At 39.4% G+C, this 22,620-nt stretch overlaps 1 protein-coding gene across 18 annotated transcripts in view; it reads left to right on the top strand.

Annotated features, from left to right (window-relative positions):
• The window catches only part of DLG2 (discs large MAGUK scaffold protein 2), a 2,057,646-nt gene that overhangs the window by 1,831,893 nt on the left and 203,133 nt on the right, over window positions 1–22,620 (top strand). The gene's annotated exons all lie outside the window — the stretch shown is intronic.

The following is a 22,620-nucleotide window of genomic DNA, read 5'->3' as shown; positions in this document are numbered from 1 at the left end:
AGCAATATTGCCATTAGAAAAAAATCACTTATCTCTGCTGTGAGCAGAATGGATAGTAGGGAAGATACTTTTTGAGAAGACAGGTATGAAGATTGTTCGTCTAAGGGGTCGACAGGTCAGAAGTAGGTCTCAGCTGGCTACTGTCTCAGCTCTTTTTTGTGTGAAATACTGTAAGGATTACACTCATGGTCATTCCCAGGCTTTTTGAATAGGACTCTCTTCTTAACTACCTGAGAGTAGTTATATTTTTAGATTTTGGCAATACAGATAATACTTCATGATACAATAATATATTGAATTAAATTTTAACGAAGGCATATTTAGTCACAGTGTAACCTGTGTACATTTAACATTAAAAGAACATATATGTAGAAGGCATTGATTCAGTCTATGGAATATTCTGTGCCTGGTGGATTTGAGGATTCTTTGTCAAAACACTAGGGATTGTCATGAGTTTTTGATCCTTAAACTTGAACCCAGAGGCAAGAAAGATTTAGAATTGTAGTTATCAGTAGTTAATATGTTAACTAATCCTTTTCTGGAGATTGATACCTATTATTTGTTGACCTTACTGTATTCAGTAGTCTCACATGTACAGCCTCATTTTACTAACAGAGAAATTTATAGCACGGTTTGGCTCCTGACTGACGTTACTTTAATACCTCCTGGTGTTTAATGGATTGAATGTTTGAATTCCAGTTCTACCACCTACCATCAGTGTGATTTGGGGAAAATTATTTAATCACTAGTACTATCTGTTTCCTTATCTGTGAACTGGGTATAATATCTACCACATGAAGTTAGATGATTATTAAAGTAGATAGTGATGTTAAAAACCTGATAAATTTTTTAATGTTTATTTATTTTGAGAGAGAGAGAGAGAGAGAGAGAGAGTGAGAGTAAGCAAGCAGAGGAAGGACAGAAAGGGAGAGAGAGAATCCCATGCAGGCTCCACGCTGGCAGCACAGAGCCCAACGCCAGGCTCAATCTCAAGAACTGTGAGTCATGACCTGAGCTGAAATCAAAAGTCAGATGCTTAACCAACTGAACCACCCAGGTGCCCCAAAAACCTGATAAATTTTAATAAATTATCTTCCCATCATGCCTTCTTTTCCTTTTACCCCTTCCTTATCTCTTTTTCTCCCCATTTCCTCTGCATCTGCCTATATTTTAGTCCCCTCTTTTCATCCTCAAGTTTCTTATTTCTCCTTTTTCTTCATTTTCAGATTTTATTAAACTGATTTTTTCTTGTTTTTAGTGTTGTTTAGGGTTTAGTGCACCTGTATACATTTACATTTGCATTTCCTATCCTTAATTTTAAAGAGCAACCAACAATTTGTTTTTGTTTAATTGCTGAGGAATCAAGTTGCTCTGTATATGTGATCCTCAGTAGAAAAACAATTCCCACTTGCATATGGTTGACCCATTCGTGTATTTTCAGGTCCATCCTGGCAGCTTTACTAAACTCCACATTCTTTTGACCCTCTAGAGATGAATCCTCAACCCACTGCCCGAGTTAAAAGACATCTGTTGTCCTACCTAATGCTCTCTTCATCCTTGCACATTTTCAACTGCTCTGGCAAACTGTGTGCCCCTGTCAGAAAACAGTGATGTCAGCCAGCAGTTGATGAAGCAGGTGCAGCATTACAGAAGATGCAATCACCACAGTAGTGTAGAGACAGTTTTTCTAAAGTGTTTCTTGGAATCTATCCATCTCTTATTCTTAAGGCAAATTTACCACTGCATATGAAAATCTCCAGTAAAAGCCTAATGAATTAAACCGGAATAATTTATCTTCTGAAAATACATTCCTTACGCCAAGTTACTAGATAACCACACCCTTTGGCCTAGATTTTAAGGCCCTCCATCCTCTGGTTTCAATCATCATTTCATTTTTTCTTCTTATTGCTCTTGTGGGGACATGAACCCCACATTTAAATATTTCCTTGAACCTTGCCCCGAAAAATACTTTCACATGCCAATCCCCAAGTGCTCCTGTGTCTGTTGTTTCTCTACTCTGGCAATCCCTCTTTTATGCAAACCTCACCCGTTCTCTGAGTCTCAGTTCAAGGCCTACTTTTTCTGACCATTTCAAGTTCAAGTGACTTTCTGAATACCTCTAGTGTGGTAGTGTGATTTCCAGGGAAATTTGGGGGATCTAGAGCTGGAATACATTGTCTTCTTTGCAAATTTCTTTACCATTAAGAAGATAGGTAAGAACTTAAAGGTTGTTAAAAGAATTAAAGCAGAAAAACTATTGTGAAAGCTAGCATGTGTAAACTAGCATGATAATCTTGCCTAGTATATACAATTATTGTTTCCTTTTTATATGGTAATTTAATTTGCAACTGAACATATTTAGCAAACACTCAATTCTCTTTTTTTTAATTTTTTTAAAGTTTGTTTACTTTTGAGAGAGTGAATGAGAGCAGGACAGGGGTTGAGAGAGAGGGAGACACAGAATCCAAAGCCGGCTCAAAGCTCTGAGATGTCACTGCAGAGCGGGACCTGGGTCTCGAACCCACAAGCTGTGAGATCATGACCTGAGCCAAAGCCGGACACTTGACCGACTAAGCCACCCAGGCACTCCAGTAAACACTCAATTATTAAAAATAAGAATGTGTACATTCTATATCATGGCTTCTCAAATGGTAATGTGCACGAATCACCTGGGGATCCTGTCAAAATGCAGATTCTGATTCAGTGGCTCTGGGCTGGGGCTTGAGCTTCAGTGTTTCTAGCATGCTTGCTCATGGACCATTCTTTGATTAACAAGTATGGTCAACCCAAATACAAAGTCAGGTGATAGAAACACCCATGCTGTTAGTCTGCCCTCTCTTGCTGCAGTCTAGACATTTGCACCGTGACCACCTTCCTAGTGTCCAATTATGTTTCTTTCTCTGTTTATAACTTTCTTTACAACTACAAAAGCTGGCTAGCTTGGTACATATCTTGGTCACACATAGCTATTAGTCAGCCTGGGGTGTCAAATGCAGTTATCTCAGAATAAATATAAAATTCAACCGGAAATTTGCAGGGCTCCCACAGGGTGAACTTGATCTACACTGAGGTGCCTGCTACATGACGGTAGTGAAATGAGTCACTTGACGTCAAGTCACAGACAGACGTCATCTTGTTACCTAGAAAGACCTCCTTATGCAGCTAATGATCCCACAGAGGTGTCTAAATGAGGAGAAACAGTGGGAAGCTGAGTATCTGATTACCCCTCAGCAGTGCAGAGCCTCCACTGACCAGAGTGGTCACAGCATCTACAGACCCCGGCCCACATGATCTCCCCTTTAAATAGTTAATCGGGGACTTCATTTTGGCCTTTGAGGAGTTGTCATCTTCTTTATCTAATTCTTCATGTGGGTACAAGGCAAGAAATGATGTGTATCTATTTGGAATTGCCTAGTTTCACTGTATCGTTCAAAAAGATGTGTCGGTGTGGAAAATGACTGTTGAGGCCATGGTTTTACAGTCCGGCCTATTCATACTCTAGTTGTGAAGACTTTAGGCATGGTACCTAATCTAAGCCTTGGGTTTCCCATTTGTCAAAAGGGACTGTTAGAATACATGAGATTGTCCATGTTAAATGTCTGACATAGCCCCCAGCATAGTGCCCCACACATACTAGTTATGGTTATTACGTTATCAATGACAGTTATTCACTTGTGTTATAATGCTTTATTAATATAATATTACATTTTAGTCTTTTTATCGTGGCAAAAGAACATAACACTGTAACCATCTTAACCATTTTAAGTGTAAAATTCAGTAATGTTAAGTATATTCATATTGTTGTACAACATATCTCTAGAACTTTTTCATCTTGCAGCACAGAAATCCTATGTCCACTAAAAACTAATACACTCAACACTAACTATACCCACTTACCTCCCTGCCAGTCCCTTACGTTTTCTTTCTATTTCTGCAGTATATGGATATGAATTCATTCCACATGCCCTCAGCTTCCGGTCACTACTAGAAAAACACATAGAATTTGAAGTCTGAAAATTTAAATACAAGACTAAGCCTTGAATTACACTAACTAACTACATCATGTCCTTATAGCAATTACAAGCTTTGATTATATCACTCATATCTGCAAATAGGTACATGTTATATAAACTTTATATTATTAATTAGTGTCTAATCATCCCCTGCTCTTTCTAGTACTCCTCCTCTATGTTCCTAAAAATTTTCTGTCTTAGCATTTGGCACGTTGTACTGAAATTATCTGCTTTATGAGTATTCCCCTTGAGTAGACAAAAATCACCTTGAGGGCTGGGGTTAGATGTTATTTCAGACCTAATTTAGCATGTGTTAGACCAGTTCAGGACAGTGTATACACTTTATATTCCTCTCTCATTTGCTTTCATGTGCTCCCAGGAGCCCCATTTTCATCATGTTGCATTTCCCTTTGTTTAACGCTCTTCCATAAAAGTCCTTGGCAAAATTCCCACAGAATAATGATTGGTAAGGGGGAACAGACCAATCCAGTGGAGTCAACAATAGGGTACAGTGAAAAGAAGTTTTAAAAAAGAAACACTAGCCAGGTTTTTTTAGACTATGTCTCTTTTTTCAATATCTACCTAGCTATGCATGTAACTTTCTCCTGTTTTCTCTGCCAAGTGTCTGGAGAGGTCAAGAGCTATCTCATTACCTTCCAAATGATTTGGGGGGAAATCACTTCCATGTACGACAAGCTCTGTTCCTGACCATCTGTATCGACAGCTAATTTAGAGAGTCAATCGTTCACCTTCTGAAGCAGAAGCCAAGACAGTTATGTAATCTGCAGTTCCCTGTTGAAAACAAAACCTGCAGATGCTCAGAAAGCTAAATTAAACTCCTGACTTGCAATGCAGCCACCACACATCATGGGCAGTCTAAGGAGCATTACTAGCACCAGGGTGCTAATCACGATGATGCCGAATGAAACGCTGTATTCATCTTCCAGCCAGTGTGATATAAAGGTTTGCCAAGATTAGCCATCTAGCCACCATGCTGAGGTTGAGCTGAACCTTAAAATGTGGTTTGCTGCCTAATGAGGAATCTTGTTTTAAAAAAATTTATTATTATTATTATTATTATTATTATTATTATTTTGCAAAATTTGGTCCCGTGTACTTCTGATTTGAAAATTTTTATTTTCTGCTCTGAGGAAGACACTTTCTTAATGAAGGATTGCATGACCTATATTGATAGGAGGGCCTAAGAGAATAATTATTATTGTCAGCTACCCCAGGACTCTTGTTTTTTTTCTTACCTTTAAGGGAGGAAGGGAATGAACAATGATTGAATACATGTCACATACCAGGCACTCTGTATGTGTCCTTCAAACAAAGCTTCAGGTGAATTTGGGGAAATGGGCAACAGGAACCTCATATTAGAAATTATGAAAAACAGATTCAGTGCCATGAAATAATTTGTTCAGGGTCATTCAAATAGTATATGGAAGACTGGGATGCAAACCAGATCTTTCTGTCATGACTCAAAGAAAGTGCCCACCATCTTGGGCATTATCTTCCAGCCACCCAATTTCCCCCTCAGAATCTGGGTTCACATTTCTTCGAATAATGTCATTAAAATAAATCCCAAAGTCTTCAGACTCTAAACTCAAATTGTAATTAATTAACACAAACAAGTATGTTAAGAAAATATATAGTTCTATAATAAGAACAAGACAGGAAATATTGCAAAGTGAGCAATTTTTGAGCAATTTTTGACTATTATTATAGTTCTATAATAAGAACGAGACAGGAAATATTGCAAAGTGAGCAATGTATCTCATGTGGTCAAAATATTTAATTTGGGAGGGATATATAAATTCAAATATTAGTTTGTGATCATAATGTCTTCTAAATGAGTCCCAAATTTCTGACCTGGTTTTATGTCATCACACCTGCCATAGGTTATATTGCTGTTTCTCCTATCTGATTATAGCCAGCACTTAAAACACTGATCTTTCTTCCTGTCCAATGGTAGTTAGAAACCTATAATGCATTTACTCATTTTCAGCATGTGTTCTGATGATTCTTACCAAAAGCAAATGTGGCTCACTGCCTTATGTAACATTCAATGAATATTTACTGAGTGCCAGCTATGTGCTAGGTGCTGTCTATCTACTAAGATACTTTGTGTTCTAGAGCTTTTCCCATATGTACTACAGTGGACATTCCAAAGGCCCTTGGATCTAGCTTAAGAATTCCAAGTATACTGTCAATACTAACAGTACAGAATTTCCAATAATGATAATTACAGCTAATATTTCATGTTTGCCAGGTGCCAGGCTCTAATGATGAATGCTTTTGTATCTATCTCATGTAAGCTTCACAACAACCCTATAATGAAAATACAAATAGTATCATGCCATTTTACAGATGAGGAAACTGTGGCCTGGAAAGACTATTGCCTAGTTTGTTCAAGATCATATAGCTAGTAAGTATCAAGGGTGGGGCTCTAACCCAGGGCCCTCTGACAGAAAGTCCACATTCTTAACCACAATGTACTCTGCTTTCTGGAAAATGCCATTCTGTCAGAGTCAACAAACATGTGCTGGGATATAAAGATGAGTAAGAAATAGTTTCTGCTCTCAAGAAGCACTAGTTCACTGTGAGGAAGAGATACTCAGCTGGGCTCAGCAAGCATTGTGCTTTGTTATATTTCATACACTGCGAAGTCCTGGAGATATAGCATAAAGCATGGGGTAGGCACAATCTCAGCCCTGAAGGAACTCATACTGTGGTTAGAGACAGATACAGAAACAAAACTCTGAAGGACAACTGATTCCCACTTTTGCTGTCCCATTTTGGAGACACTTGGATGTTCATGGGCACTGAGAGAGGCAGTGTCATGCTTGGGCTCTGCAGCCAGTCCCTCAGCCCATCTTCAGTCTACCATTTATTGATAACATCAGGCAGACCACTTAGCTTCTTAAAGCCTGTTTCCTTGTACTTGAAAATCAGGTGAACGTGTAATCTGCTTCATGGAGTTTATTTTGAGGATTAAGTGATAAAACATATTCAGACTATCTATGCATGGTCAAAAAGTATTAGTTACCACTGTTATTATCATTCCCTCATATGGCTTAGAAGAACCTTACAGATGGTGCCATCTTTATGCTCAGTCTTACATCTTTTCTGCCACATTAACTAAAGGTATTTATGTAGCAACCAGCTTTATGCAGGTGTAACCTGACACCACCTTGCCTCAGCGGCCACACCCCTCTCTGCTTTCTGTCCAGAAGTCCACTCACCACTCTGGCATGCACAAAATTTGAAGTGCAATTGAAAGTTGTGTGGCAACTCTTGATAGTTTGTTGTCCGAAGGTGGGAGGGAATTGGTGGGTAGAGGCTCCCCTCCTCATCCTTTAGAGAGAGAGAGTTCTGAATTGCATTATGGACACTCCTCAGAAGGTCCTGGAGGGATTGAATCCCAGTTGCCCACAAGAGTGCTCAGTAGCCCAATGACATTTGCTTACGTTGTCTTTCCCTCCTTCTCTGACTAGTCTCCCTGGTTCTTCAATCCTCTTTGCTGGGATCACTGCTCAAAATGAAGTATCACATACAAGCCTTTGAATCTGGCTCTGCTTTCTAGAGGATTGTGGAAGTGGACATGGAAGAGAGTGAGAAGGCAGGGAGTGAGAATGAGAGGTTTCCAGACTAAGAAATGGGTCATTGCCACCTCACATATTTGGATCTCCTCTAGAACATGCTTGCCAAGTGGTCAGTCAGCCATGCTTTATATATCCTTTTAAAGGAATGTACTATCTCCATTCCCATTTGCAGACACCTCTATATCCCTGGCACTTTAAACAATACCTGGCATGGAATAAGAGCTTAATAAAGATTGTTGAATGAACTTTTAAATGAAGAAAATTTTGTTGGCTTGTATAATGACTGCAGATCTACCTTCCTTTGCCTTTCAACCGTTAGATCGAGTTTTCCACATAAAAAAGCCTTCATGTAATTTTGAATCTACGCAGGTTTCTTTTTCACAAAGAAAAGTCATTGGCAGGGGACCTGTAAGTCTTTTAACGATGCACTTTAAAAAATAATAATGGAAGTAAGTAGGAACTGTGAATGTTTCTACCTTATTGAATTGGTAATAGAAATTTTTTTCTTAGATTTACATAGTATTTTTTAAATGTTAGCAGTATGGAAAATTAAAGGAGATTTGGAGTCAGACAATTAGAAGTTTAGTCTGTATGACAATATTTGAGTGACTTTAAGTTTATTTTTTTCTGCTGTGTTATATTTTTTAAAAAATAATAACTTTTCCTCATTATAATGGCATTCCATGTTTATTGTTAAAACTTTGGGATATACTGAGGCCTATAAAAAAAATAGGAAAGAAAAAAAGGATAAAAGAAACGATCTGTAATTTCTACTAGCCAGAGGCAACACTCCTTGACATTTTGGCCAGTCTGATTTGTGTGCCTGAAATATATAGGGCAGGTTATACTATACGTAAACCTTCCTATCCTGGTTTACTTCAGTACAGATCAGCATTTAGCAATGTTATATGTTATAAACATTATTTTTAATATTTGCCAAATTTTTCATGCTTTCAAATGCATTCTTCTCCATACCTCCACTGACCTCCAGAGTTTTACTTACAAAATTAAATATTTTAAAAGACTACTTTCTAGTTAGAAAAAAAATAAAGAAATCAACAAATGATACCTACCAGTTTCATTATGTTAGAGTTTTACAACTTGTTTGTAAATTCTATAAAATTGGTACCATACTGTGTCTAGGAGTTAGTCACCTTTTTCATTTAATAATGTTTTGTGGGCATTTCTTTATGTCATTACCTTTTCTTTTCTTTTCTTTTCTTCTGTAAAAGTGAATTTTAAAGAGATCTAGGATTCCATTATGGGGATGTGACACTACTGATTTAGTCAGTTTGTCATTATTAAACTTTTAAGTTGTATCTGTTTTTTTCACTACTGTAAGTAATATTGTTATGATCAGCCTTGGGTTAGTTTGTTCCCGGCCATTTATGCTGGACTATACTATAGCTTTTGCAACTTTTTAAAAACCAAACCTTTTCAAGATAGTTGGCATGGAAAAAACAGATTATTTGAAATTATTTTTTTGTTTTGGCTGAGGTTTTCATGTATATTATTCCATTAATGCTTGGCATTAAATATTACATGTACCTGGGTTAATAAAGTACCATTTCGTTTCTTGGTTGCTAATTTTTTTCATCATTGGGTTTACAGGATCCAGATTATGGGATTTCTGTAAGATTCTCTTTATATTTCATCATAAGTGAGCTTCATTATAAACACATTTGTAGCTTAAAAGAGTAATGAGTTTTTACCAGTTAAAGATACCAGATTAAAAAGCAAGAACATGTGGTTTTCCTAGGGCTGTATGAGAGTTCAGTCCTGTCTATGAAATGCCTGAGCAGCACAGATGTACCATAGAGGGTAATGTATTTTCCTCACTGGGGGCTGGATTGAGGTATCATTATATTATCATTTATAGGGCATTTGATAAGAACTGCAATATCTTACCAGCAGAGTGCATTTGCTGTCTTTCTGTCACATCCTTTCCTAAGTACATCTGTATGGACTACAGAAAAATTGCTTGTATTTAGCAAACCTCATCTGTTAACTCTTCTTTCTGCGCCAGATCTACAGACCTGAAGTAACTTGAAAACTTGTGAAAGGAACTGCTTTAGTTAACCTTTATTGGTCCATGAAGGTCAGCCTTGCTAAGGGAAGCTTTCAATATACTGAGGAGAGAAAGACAGAGATGAGAGTGTTTCCAACCTCAGTTCAACACACAGGAATTAAGAGCTTTCACTGGGTCCAGCCCAGTCAGATCATGGCACAATTTAGAAGTACAAGTTGACCTGGCTTCCTCTACCTCCTGGAATCTTTCTGCCCTGCAGACTCAGAATTCTGTCTCCCAAGGCTGCTGTCCAAATCCCCTACTTTACTTTTACAGGAAGTAATGATGGTGACTATTTGTGGCTCGGTAGTAGATAATTGACATTAATTATTCTAGTCCATGAGATCAAATTCTCCTTTATAGATAAAGAAATGGAGATTCACAAGGGTTAAAAAAAAATCCCCACCTCTGTTAAGTAGCAGAAAATATCTGAACCTGTATGTGTCTGGATTCCCCCCCCCAAGTTCACATCTTCCTCTTTTTTTTTAATATATTTTTAAGTTTATTTATTCACTTTGAGGGGGGAGGGGCAGAGAGAGAGAGGGAGAAAGAATCCAAAGCAGGCTCCACACCATCAGCACAGAACCCGATGCAGGACTCAAACTCACGAACCTGAGCCAAATCCAAGAGTTGGATGTTTAACTGACTGAGCCACCCAGGTGACCCTCACATCTTCCTCCTTTTAAAAATACATATTTTAATCAATACTGACACTGCTAATCCTTTTTGTGCTGAAGGGAACTAGGTATTTACGAGAAGATTTGTCAGCAAAATAGAAATGGGGGCGGGGGGGGGGGGAATTTACTGATGCATACCTACCCCAAGCCAACATTGAATTTGCAAAGAAGGATAAGGTCCTGGCAAGACCAGGCAAAACACCCTTTCAGCGGGTTTCTTCTAAGGCTAGCAAATGTTGTACAAAATTATCTTTCCACTATAATAATATGGAGCAGTCTGAGGGCAGTCCCCTGGCAGGGCATTGCTGACTATCTTTCAGCTTCTAATTAAAGAAGTTGAGTTGTCAAACACACCAAATTATAAAAACTTTTTTGTGTACTCAGCCCTCTGTGAAGACAATGAACCTCCTGGCCCTCTCTGGCCTTACCTCTTTGTCTGGCTTATTCGTTCCCTGGACCTCTTCACACCATTCTTCTCACCCCTCCTTTCCAGTGTCTGTGGCCCCCTGTTGCTTTTGTCCCAAATGCCTTATATGTATACCTGTTTTAAGCCCTACACCCCAGCATCACCTCCACCATGAAGCCCCTTCCTCATCCCTGTAGTATCCCTCTTTATGCCCCAGTGTGCCTGGCACTGACTTCTATCCTTCTATCCTGTTCCCAATGCCATATTGCTTTCCTTTGTCCATCTCCCCTGCTAGGCTGAGAACTTCCTGTGTACAAGGACTGTGTCTTGGGTTTCCTTTGCCCAACCCAAAGTTTGACCTGAAATGCTCCCTAATCAATGATGGTTTTGTGAATAGCTGAATGAATGAGAAGATAGATGATAATGATAAAGGCTAACATTTTCTGAACATCCACTATATCCCAGGCACTATGCTATGCATCTTAAATATATTATCTCTTTGGACCCCCATAATATCCCTACAAGGTGGGTTATAATTATCTCTATTTTACTGATGGGACAATTAAAGTTCAGCTAGGCTAAGTAACTTGCCTGAAGCTACTCAACTACTGATTGTTAGACACAGAGTTTGTGCTCAAATCTGTCTACTTTCTGAGCCACTGTAGCTAACAATATGGCAGTTACACAAGGGGTGCCTCATCACCATCGTCTGGACCCCTGCCTGCTTGGCTCCTTTTATAGAACCTACTTAAAGGAAGCCTCTAACCAAACTAAGGCATCACTTGTGTGCTATTTCCCCAACAAGTGCCTAAAATGGTACTTTTCTGTGTTCCAAATGCTGTGTGTTTTAATCCTAAAGGAACTTTATTTTGTCAGCCACTTAGCATAACCCCCAGTAAAACACAGGCAATGCTAGAACAATTGTTTGGGTTACAATATCTGAATATTTGTGATTCACTATAATTTCCTACCTTTTGTATCTGATTATTAAATCTTCTTTTTCAGCGCAGATGGGGAAAAAAAACATAGATTATTAATCTTGTGACTACATAAAGGGTTCTCTTCAAAGCCTGTTTTTTATTTTTATTATTCTCATCCCTTTGTGGCATTTCCAACTAATCCACTGAGGTGTATGCTTTAAGGACATTAAAGCATTTTTAGCAACACAGTGAAAGTGACATTTCATTGGCATCTGTTCATCTTTTCTCATGTTTTGTTCTGAGGCATGCCTGTTTTTAAATCACTTCTAATTCTTGGAGTCACGGACAGATTGTGTTTGTGTTGGGAGTTGCAATTCCCTACCTTTCCAAACCCATTAGCCCACTGTGTTATGGTTCCTGGGTGAAGGCTCAAATGATATTTCTGGGTGGACAGTTTGCTCTTGATCCCTGGGAACACAGCTTGGTGACTGAGGAGGAAATCAAGACATCATGGACTTTCTGCTTCTAAAACCTCAGTGAAAGTCCAGCAGCCAGCCTCCTACAACTTGTCTTCAGCTCTTTGGGCACCTGAACTGCAAGTAGAAGCCAAGGAAGGGCTCCTTCCCACTCTCTTTCTCAAGAAGAAAAAATAGTCCCCACTAATGTGTATTTATTGCTTGCTGCAGGTTAGGCCTCATGCTAAGCTCTTAAAATAGGTTATTCCATTTATTCTTAAAAATAACCTTATGAGGTACGTTCTAATTGCTATCCTCCTGTTATTATTTAAAATAATTTAAAATTTGATTTTTCTAAGGTATTTATTGAAAAGTTTTTTTCCTGCCTTCTCCCCATCCTCCTCACTTAGCTAACCACCACTTCTAGGCTTTTGTGCATCTTTCTAGAATTTCTTTGCACAAGTACAGCAAACCATATACATATACATATACATATACATATACATGTACATACTTTTTTTTTCTTTTACCACCTTTCTTCCACCCCAGAGGGAGAATCCCATACACTCTGTCCTGCACTATCCTTTATTCACTTATTGATGTGTCTTGGAGATCTTTCTATGCCAGTACATAGGCAGCTTCTCCATTCCTTGTTACAAACACATAGTAGCACACTGCAAATTGTGCCATAATTTTATCGTCTCAATTTTAAAGATGAAACCAGGGTACAGAGATTAAATAGCTTTCTTAAAGTCAAGAGAAGGACCTCCAGCCTCTGACCCCAGTGGGCACAGAAATCTAAAGATAACTGACAAATAAATAAAGGCCATAGTGCCCCTTCCTTCATCAGCAGCCCCATGTGCTGCCTTCTGCCATACTTTCTCCCTAAGGCTATATGCTCTGAGTCCTAGTCGGCACTTCCTGGAGTGGAGCAGCTTGGTGTGCATTGTTTTCTTCGCTCTATCAATTTGACATACTTAGGGTCCTATCTCTCTGTACATGTCTGCCTTTATTTTGACCCTTTAAATGTTTATTTATTTTTGAGAGAGAAAGAGAGAGAGAGAGAGGGAAAGTGGTAGAGGGCAGAGAGAGAAGAAGGCAGAGGATCTGAAGCAGGCTCTGCACTGACAGCAGCGAGCCTGATGCAGGGCTCAAACTCATGAACCATGAAATCATGCATGACCTGAGCCGAAGTCAGATACTCAACCGACTGAGTATCTGAGTAACTGAGTCACCCAGGTGCTCCTTGTGACCTTTTAGATGTTTGCTCTAGACATCTTTGAAGTAGTTATTTGTGATAAGCCTTGGAGGTTGAGGTTTGACTGCAGGTCCCAAAGTTTCTGATGTTTATGTATATTCACAAAGCTTTCCCTTCCCTGCTAGACCTCTGTCTGCAGCCTGCTGTCCACCTGTCAAAGACCTGACTGTCTTGAAAGCAGCAAGAGTTTTTTGATATTTTTGGTCATCATTTAGCAGCCCTCTGCTATCAACTCAATTGATCCCAGCTGTCTGGTTCTGAGCTCTTGGCTACAGACCCTGCCTTTACAACCACACTTCTAGAAGGCAACGTAGTATGTAGTGAGGGTGAGATAATTTAGTAAAGGCTGGTAGAACTTGGAACAAAGCAAAAACTCGGTAAAAGTGATGATGATGATGATCATCATCCCTATTTTATAGATAATAGATTATCCCTATTTTATAGATGTGGAAACTGAGGCTCAGAAAGGTTTTTGTTTTGCCAGAGCTCACATTGCCATTAAGTGACTGAGGTGAGATTCAAACCAAGGTCCTTCCCGGGTACAGTTCTCTGTATTATATCATTAAATAGAATTCAGAAGAGACTCATATTACGAAATGGAACATTAAAGCACGTAATTAATAAGATACTCTCCAGGTTCACTCACAAAATAATCTTACTATGAGAAAGGGTTTGTGATTGGCACAAGACTGCTGTGGTTTTCAGCACATTACAATTATATTACAATGGAACACCCACTCCCATTTCTGCAAATCCATCATCCATATATTTATTTCTGTCTCAGAAGTATTTGAAACAAGGTTTTTTAGCCAGTTGTGGAAAGAAAAATTCCCTTTCAGCAATCCTAATTATAATACTAATAGTTACCAGACCTGTTATGTGCCAGGCACTATACCAAGCTGTTTACATCTATTATCTCATGTACTCTCCCTGTAACAACCCTATGAGATAGGCACTACTGTTTTCATTTACAGATGGGGATTGAGGCTTAAGTGCAGTTAAGCACCTTGTCCAGGATCCTAACAGTTCAGTAAGTGGCAGAGGCCAGATGTCAGACCCTGTGACCAAAAGCCAGCTTATGACCAAAGTCCCTGTATGAGACAGCTGTTTTACCAGAGCTTCTTCTCCCCAATGGTAGGCAATATGGTGGCCACCTCACATCTGTAACAGGGTACAGAGTCCATGAGCCAGGCCTATTGCCAAGTCCTTTAGAATCATTTCTTACTGGTTAAAGATTCTAAATTACATGTCAGAATTCTTACCAGCTGGATCACAATGCTCTGGGCTTCTCTGTTGAGGAAAAAAATGTCACAATGTGATGCATGTTTGTTTGTTTTTAATTTCACTAGCACTGTTAGCTCCTTTAATTTTTGTCAAAGCTTAATTATGCATGTGATCTCATTTGTCAAGTCAACACCATTTCTCAGTAGGCTACTAGTGGAATTCTCCTTCCATACCCCTAACACACTCCATTTTATGTCTAAGCAAGACCATTCCCAAGTATGGTCTTTCCAGACTATACATTTAGAAACCACTTGTTTTATTTAAGGGGTTGGAAGCTATTTCTCTTAACGAACGCTTCCAAAACTGAACTCACCCTGGCTTAAAGAACCAAGTGTGGTCAATCAAAGCGTCTTAAAGCAAATTAGATGCCATCTGCTTCTCAAGACTTTGGGAACGTAGACCTGCTGCTTAGAAACCGTATTTGAATTAATATTACAACAAGCCAGTTGCCTGTTGTTTGATTAATTACTCATGACTTCTTACGTAAAAGTGATTTTTCCTGAGTGAATTCTTTGGATAATTAAATGTCAGGTATGTGTTATTATTTTAGAGTCAACTTCATTTTCTTTCTTTAACAAATAGTATCTGTAGTAACAAATTTGAAAGTGTTCACCTCATTTGAACTTTATTGAGCACCTATTATATGCTAGGTGCTGTTGAAGGTACTTTGGATTATTTGGTAGAAAGAGTAGAACTTTTTCTTATTTCTCCTCCCACAATACAAAATGTTATGCACACTGACCTGTGATTTCTTTGAGGGCAAAGAGCATGCCTTATTCTTATATGGAACACCTGATAATAGGACCTCACCATAGAAAGGTCTTTGTTTAAAGTAAAAGTGAATGACTCCTTGCTTCATCTGCTTTCGTGAAGGGAACTGTTAGCAGTCTTAGATCACAGAAAAGAGCATTCATGCTCCTGTTTGCCGTGACAAAGATCAAAGATGGACATTTGGTAAGATTCTCTATCTCTGGCTCTCACAGTGCTTTGCAGCTCTCTAAAAGCAGTATTACTTCATCTATTGGTGACTGTGTGCTCCTTCATGACAGGGACTTATTCCTCTCGTATTCCTCTTTTTCCTTACTGTGGAAGATGCAATACTCAGCACATAGACACTCAGTCAGTGTTTGTTAAAATGAATTAATCACAGACTGCTTCATTCCCTCTAATTGAGCAGAGACCACACCTTGGCCATTTCTGTTTCCATCTTACCTGTATCGACAGTGTGGTACATATTTTGCACCTAAAGGATGATCAGCAAATGCTGTGGACTTCAAGTTTCATCTTTCTTTTGAGTTCTTCGTAGTACCATGTTGCTTTTTTAGAGCAAGACTCCCAAAAGTATGCATAAAGGAATGAGTGCCTTCCCTGACCAATTAATTAACTTACCCAATGAATGAATAATAATGACCAAATACATGAATAACATGCCTTCTCATATACAACCATAACATGTGTCCCTCTGACCTGACAAATTGGGAAACAGGGGCCAAAAAGGGAAGGACTCATGTAGGGTTACGTGGAGAGATTATACCGAAGCTGGAACTAGAACCCAGATTTCGTTATCTCCAGCCCAAATTTCTGCCTTCTTAGCATCTGCCCTCTTTCTCTTTGTTTACATCCCCACTGCAGCTGCCCAAGATCAGGCCCCATCCTTCCCTCCTGGGACTGTTGCACTCGCCTTCTGACTGTTCCCTGCTGCCAGCCTCAACACCTCCAGCCCAGCCTCCACATGGTTGCCACGGTGATCTTCTAAAGTACAAATCACATCTTGTTTACTCTGTTGTTTAAAGTCCTTTAGATGTTCCCACAACATTTAGGATAGAGACCACACTCTTTCACATGACCCACAGGGCAGTGAAGGATCATCTCCTGGCCCCCAGGTCTGCCTCTTGTTTCTTTCCCCAGGACCTTATTTCCCAGCTGCGTTCAAGTGTTTACAGGGACACTGTGCATGGCCACCCCCATTCTTCCTGCTTTCTCTGCCCAGACCATCATCTCAACCTGTCTTCTTGGTAGACGTCAGCTTCTAGTATCTTCTACGCAGAGACAGAGGGCTCCTTTGCTGAACTGCCATCCCTGTCCTCTGCCCCTCCCCCACACATACTCCCTCACTCCTCAGAGCTGATCACTAAACAACTCTTCTACCCTAATGGCTATAACACTTCTTTCACTTAGTTTTTGAATACATCTCTCTCTCAGGAGGCCATGAACTCCTTAAGGACAGGGGCTGAGTCTTATTCATATTTGTGTTCCCAGAACCTGGCAGTAGGTCAGGCATATAATAGACACTCCATTACACAGCTGCTGACTCTCTGGAATAAATATAACTTCCATAACCCTTCACAGTGAATTAACTCAACTTATGGTTTTCTTTAAATTAAGCCTCACATGGGATGATAGTTGAATTATGTAAGACTGAAAGGAAGGAGAATATATTTAAAGAAAAGCAGCACTTGAAAATGTCTTGCCTTTATAGGTGGTGAACAAATATTTCATAGCAACCATGGGATAATGTATCAGCCTACTGGTAATACAGAGTGGCCAGAGTGCCACCAAATATCTCTGTGGAGCTGTTCATAACTGCCTCCCCACTGCTTCTCTTTTCAGTCCCTGGTTTGCTGAAAGAAGTCAGTGTGGTTACCTGTTAGGTGAAGAGAACCTGGGTCACATTCAGATCTTTCATCAGGGAATAGATTTTCAGCTACTTTTCCAGCTCAGTTGTTAAATCATTCTGCCTGATTTACCTACCAATTGCTGAATTGTTCATTTGTTTATTTATTTGTGATGCAAGTCCCCTGGGCTTCGGGACTAGTTTCAAAATGCTACTGCTCCATCTGGTTTAAATAGAGCATACTAAGAAGAAATAAGAGAAACAATGGGACTGTGAGTTTGAGGGGAAAAAAGAAACTTTCAGGCAAGCAGGAAGCAGGGAGAAATTCAGATTCTTTCTTCTTTATGATTCTGTGCTGGAGAAGGGAAGCTGTTTTCAGCAAGAAAGGATGCTTTCTCTCTAGAAGTTCACGTCAGATTCAATGATCTGATATTCAAAATCTATGAGGTCTGAGTCCGTGAATGACTTTATGAATTGTGTTTAGGCAGCCTAGTCTCTGGAGCCCAAGACAGTAGTCTTTGTTCTTCCCTTTTTCCTATCTGTTTCATTATTTTCTCAGGCCCTTCATATGCCTGAGTACAAGCCACCTTGTAGGACACTGCCTGTGGAATGAGCCAAGCGTAGGCATCTTGGCTTTGGGCATTCTGGATTCTCCAGCAGAAGTGCCATTCACTGTGATGAGTGCATTTCATTGGCACAGAGTCGGGAAGGCTATGGTGGTTAGAGATGTGAGCTTTTGGCGACTCTCAGGTCTCAGAGTCCCAGCTCTGCTCCTTGCCACCTAGATGATCATGGAGATGCTGCTTTATTTAACGTCTTTGAGCCTCAGTTTCCTTATCTCATAAGAGGGGCTAGTTTTTAATAACACTAATGTAATAAGCTTGTTCAGAAGATTAAACAAGCAATATGTAAGAACTTCACTGGAAATACTCAGGAATCATTAACTATTTTTATCATATCTGAATGTACTTTCACTTTACACTGGTAAAGTCTTCACAGTGTCCTCCTGAAAGAAAGGGTAGGAAGGCATTGTTGGCCCCATTTGACAGAGGGAAGGGGCTCATAAACCTGAGATCCCCTCTCTCCACAGTAGTTGTTCCCTCTCCACTCTGCCACCTTTTGGTGGTGGTTGCATATCCTCTGTTCACCTTTTCTACAGCATGACTCAGACCTTTTCCTTCTGACAACCAATCTTCTGAATGAGAGACAATAACAATCAAATAATTTGGTGTTATTCGCCAGGAGAGCTAATAGCTCTCTTTGCTTTCTACATTAACAAAATGAAGTCTGCTGTTTTAGAAAGCACTGAGCAAGGGTGGTTCATAATCTGATTGAGTCACAATATTTGATTTGTACTGTTTTCCCTTTTTATCAAATAAGAGAATAGGGTACATTGTCCTCCATGAAGGAGAGCAGGACAGAAGTGCAGAGCAACAGTCTCAGGGCTGACTGAGTTTTCTCCACACCCTACCAGTGCTCATGGTCTGATTGCATGTTGCCTGCTGTTAATTTGGCCCTTCCTGAGAGGACTGGAGGGGAGAACAAGGATTCAGATCCTGATCCCCTGTTGTGAAAGCTATTTAGAAGTTGCATATGCTCCTCAGATTGTCCGATGACTTTTTGACAGTATTGAAGGAATGGCTGGACCTTTCCTGACCCAGCATGGTCAGCCAATCCATAGTCAATTTATTTTAGTCAATTTGGAAGAGTTAAAACTATAACTATAATATAATAGTTATAATACTAGTTCTTGTAACAATAAAATCTCAAAATGAATAATGGTTTAAACACAACAGAAGTTTGTTTTCTTTTTCATCAAGTCCAAAACTTGTTTTAACTTTTCTCAGGGCAATGATTCAGATACTTTTTTTATGCTGTATGTGGCTCCTCCATCTTCAAATGTGACTTGCAAGTTCAAGGATTAATTTGCATCGAGCTGGTGAGAGAGAGAGAACATGAAGTCTTTCAAGGGGAATTGGACCAGGCCCATTCCATGTCATTGGTCAGAACTCACATTCCCTTGGCCAGAACTCAGACACTAGGGCACACCTAACTTCTAGGTGGGGTCTCATTTTGTGCTCCAAGGGAAGAGGAAATGATTTTGGTGAACCAGCCAGTCTCTGCCTCCAAACAATAATGACAAAAACTAGTATTTATAAAACATTTGCTCTGTGCCAGACATTGTGTTAGCACCTTATCTACATAGTTTTTAAATTCATATACCATATTATTTGCCTATTTAAAGTATACAATTCATTGGGTTTTATTTATTTATTTATTTTTGGTATATTCACAGAGTTGTGCAACCATCACCATAATCAACTTTCAATCATGTTCAACACCCCAGAAAGAAACCCATATCCATTAGCAGTCAGTCCCCATTTCCTCCCAATCCCTTCCCCAACCTGAGGCAACTACCAATTTACTTCCTGTCTGGATAGACTTGCCTGTATTCTAAACATTTCATATAAGCAGAATACTTATATTCTTTATATAATCCTCACAGCAACCCAACAAGAGGCACATTGTTATTCCCATTTTACAGATTAACAGGGGATCAGGTTGCTAATAAGTTTAAACTCTGTGCCTCACTGAAAGCCATAATACTGAGCTGTATCCCAAGTATAAATCATGCCACGATTTGGAGGGGAAGACTGGAGGGGGTGTTTGTTTGCTTGCTTTTAATGACCATCATGGCAAAACTCTGACTTCTTCATGGATGGCTCCTTTACTGAAGTGACAGGCATTTAGGAGCCAGAGAGCTCGAGACTGAAGCCCAGACCTACCATGTTACCAGTGTATACAAAAATCTATGCTCCTTAATTCCTCTCGGATCCTAGTGATATTATCTCTAAAACGGGAATAATATATCTCTGTTTGCTGGGAGGACTCAGTGAGATTAACCCATGTGAAAGCTGTTCCCACAACTTTACACAGTTGATGCCTTGCCAGTGTTAGTAGTTCCTGCTCAGAAGTGAGATTCTGGCTATAATTGGGCAGCCAAAGAAATTATGTTAATGTATCTGGGCCTCCAGGATACTGTCCAGGAAGAAGTTATTGTGCCTTATATTTTATAGTATCCAGATTACAACCCAGGAGTGGCTGGGACCCTAGGAGGATCTGGCACAATGAGGGGTAAGAAAATGGGACATATTCTCCAGGACAGAAAAACAATGTGCAGAGTCTCATCTGTCAACTTCTGATCTCAGCTGGGCAGAGCCGCTTGTTCTAGGCACCTGGAAAGAACCAGCTGAGCCAGTGCAAGTTTGGAGTTCCTTGGGAAAGAAGATAAGCTGGCTGAGTTTCTGTAGGCAAAGAGCCAGTAATGAGGTTTCCAGCTTTCCATCACATGCCCTTTTCATCACTTTCAGCTCAGCCAGAGACGGCAAAGCCTCATACTCAGGGACCAAGTGTGTATGTGAAAGGCTCAAGGAGATAGTTAGAAAAGAGTGAATTATGCTTTTGTTCCATTGACCCCTTCCCCACCCTATCCTGTCCTTAGCCATCGTAATATTAAAATCTAGGCATGAGAGCACAGAGAAGACAGTGGGGAAGTTGTATTGGTGGTAACTGGCTCGGTCATATCGCCAGAAGAGATCATGAGAGAGAAAAGGCCTGAACTCTCTGCAGGAATACGGACATATTTCAGCCTTTAAAATATGCCGTAGAAGCCTCTGGTCCTGCCATTTCCTCACGGAATGGACAAATGACTTATTCTCTCTGAGCCTCCATTTCCATATAGGATTATTACCTGGACAACCATGCAAGCTGCAACCTGCATAATTCAGGTACCTCCATTCACATGAACTAGGGGTCAGCATATTGTAAACATGTAAAGGGCCAGATCCTAAATATTTTAGGTTTCATGGGCCGTATGGTCTCTATTGCAACTGATCAACTCTGCTATTGTCATGTAAAAGCAGCCGTAGATAGTACATAAACGAATGGGTATGGCTGTATTCCAATAAAACCTTATTTATGGGTACTGAAATCTGAATACTGTATAATTTTCATGTGACTCAAAGCCATATTCTTCCCTTGATTTTTTTTTCAGCCAATTAAAATGTGAAAACCATTCTTGGCTTACACAGTATACAAAACCAGACAGTGGGCCAGATTTGGTCTGCAGGCCATGGTTTGCAAACTCCCAACATACCCTAAAATATGTTTATTACCCTCTAGAGAGATGCAGTGTTCCAATTATTATAAGGATGAAATAAGAAAATATACCTAAAGTGATTAGCATAGTATCTGCTCCTTATAAGTGTTCAGCAAAGAGTTACTATTACTATTACCCTGTTAAGAAATCTGTCTACTCTCTACTTGCCATGGACATTTGGAAAAGGAGGCAGTCACATTTGGTTGTTTATACACATTTCTACTATATTAAACTGTTATTCTTATTAAAGTGTATATTAAAATTAAAAAATATAAAAACTGGGTTGGACAAGTAATGGCATTAGTCAGCCACACAGTTTTTGGGTTTTGTTTTTTGCTTTTTTCTATTCTTCCTAATGCCCCAATGTTGGCTCTTCAGTTTCTAGATGTGTCTTTAGAACTTGGTCTGTGCTGCTAGGTGCTCCATGAAAAATGAGTTTGGATCTTTTCTTTCTAGTATTTTCTTAGTATTCTTCAAAATGAGTATATACATCCCAAGAGTATGCAAGATGATAGCCCTTCTCTCTATATTAATTTTTCATCTCAGCCCTTAAATTTTTGTTCCCATGTAGGTTTTATAATGTACATACTGTGCCATAGCACTATAGCTGTACGTCCGACAATTTGTATAAATATTTATATCATGAGGGTATGTCCTCAAAAAATTTAAAATGATTTCAGCAATCAAACGTTTAAGACATCTGGTCTAGGAGGAAATCAGAAGTATTCAATGGGAAACAAGAATTGGTATGAGTGACACAAGTGTTTTTAAGATACGAATTAAGGTTCACTCTGGTGTCCATTTTGTGGCAGGTAGGTAGCAAGATAGTTTACATCTTTAATTTATTTTTTTAATGTTTATTTATTTTTGAGAGAGAGAGAGAGACAGACAGACAGAATGCAAGCAGGGGAGGGGCAGAGAGAGAGGGAGACACAGAACCTGAAACAGGTTCCAGGCTCCGAGCTGTCAGCACGTAGCCCGATGTGAGGCTTGAACTCAGAAACTATGAGATCATGACCTGAGCTGAAGTCTCATGCTTAACCAACTGAGCCACCCAGACACCCCTACATTTTTAATTTCAAAATAACACAGCATCTATATTAAATAGGTCCTACCGTCCCCATTTTATAGAAAATGAACAAAGAATCAATTTGGAAAAGT

Source organism: Acinonyx jubatus, chromosome D1 (genome assembly GCF_027475565.1).
Source record: "Acinonyx jubatus isolate Ajub_Pintada_27869175 chromosome D1, VMU_Ajub_asm_v1.0, whole genome shotgun sequence".
In the NCBI taxonomy this organism is placed as follows: domain Eukaryota; kingdom Metazoa; phylum Chordata; class Mammalia; order Carnivora; family Felidae; genus Acinonyx; species Acinonyx jubatus.
The sequence above is the reverse complement of the archived record's forward strand: the minus strand, read 5'-3'. Positions and strand labels throughout refer to the sequence as shown.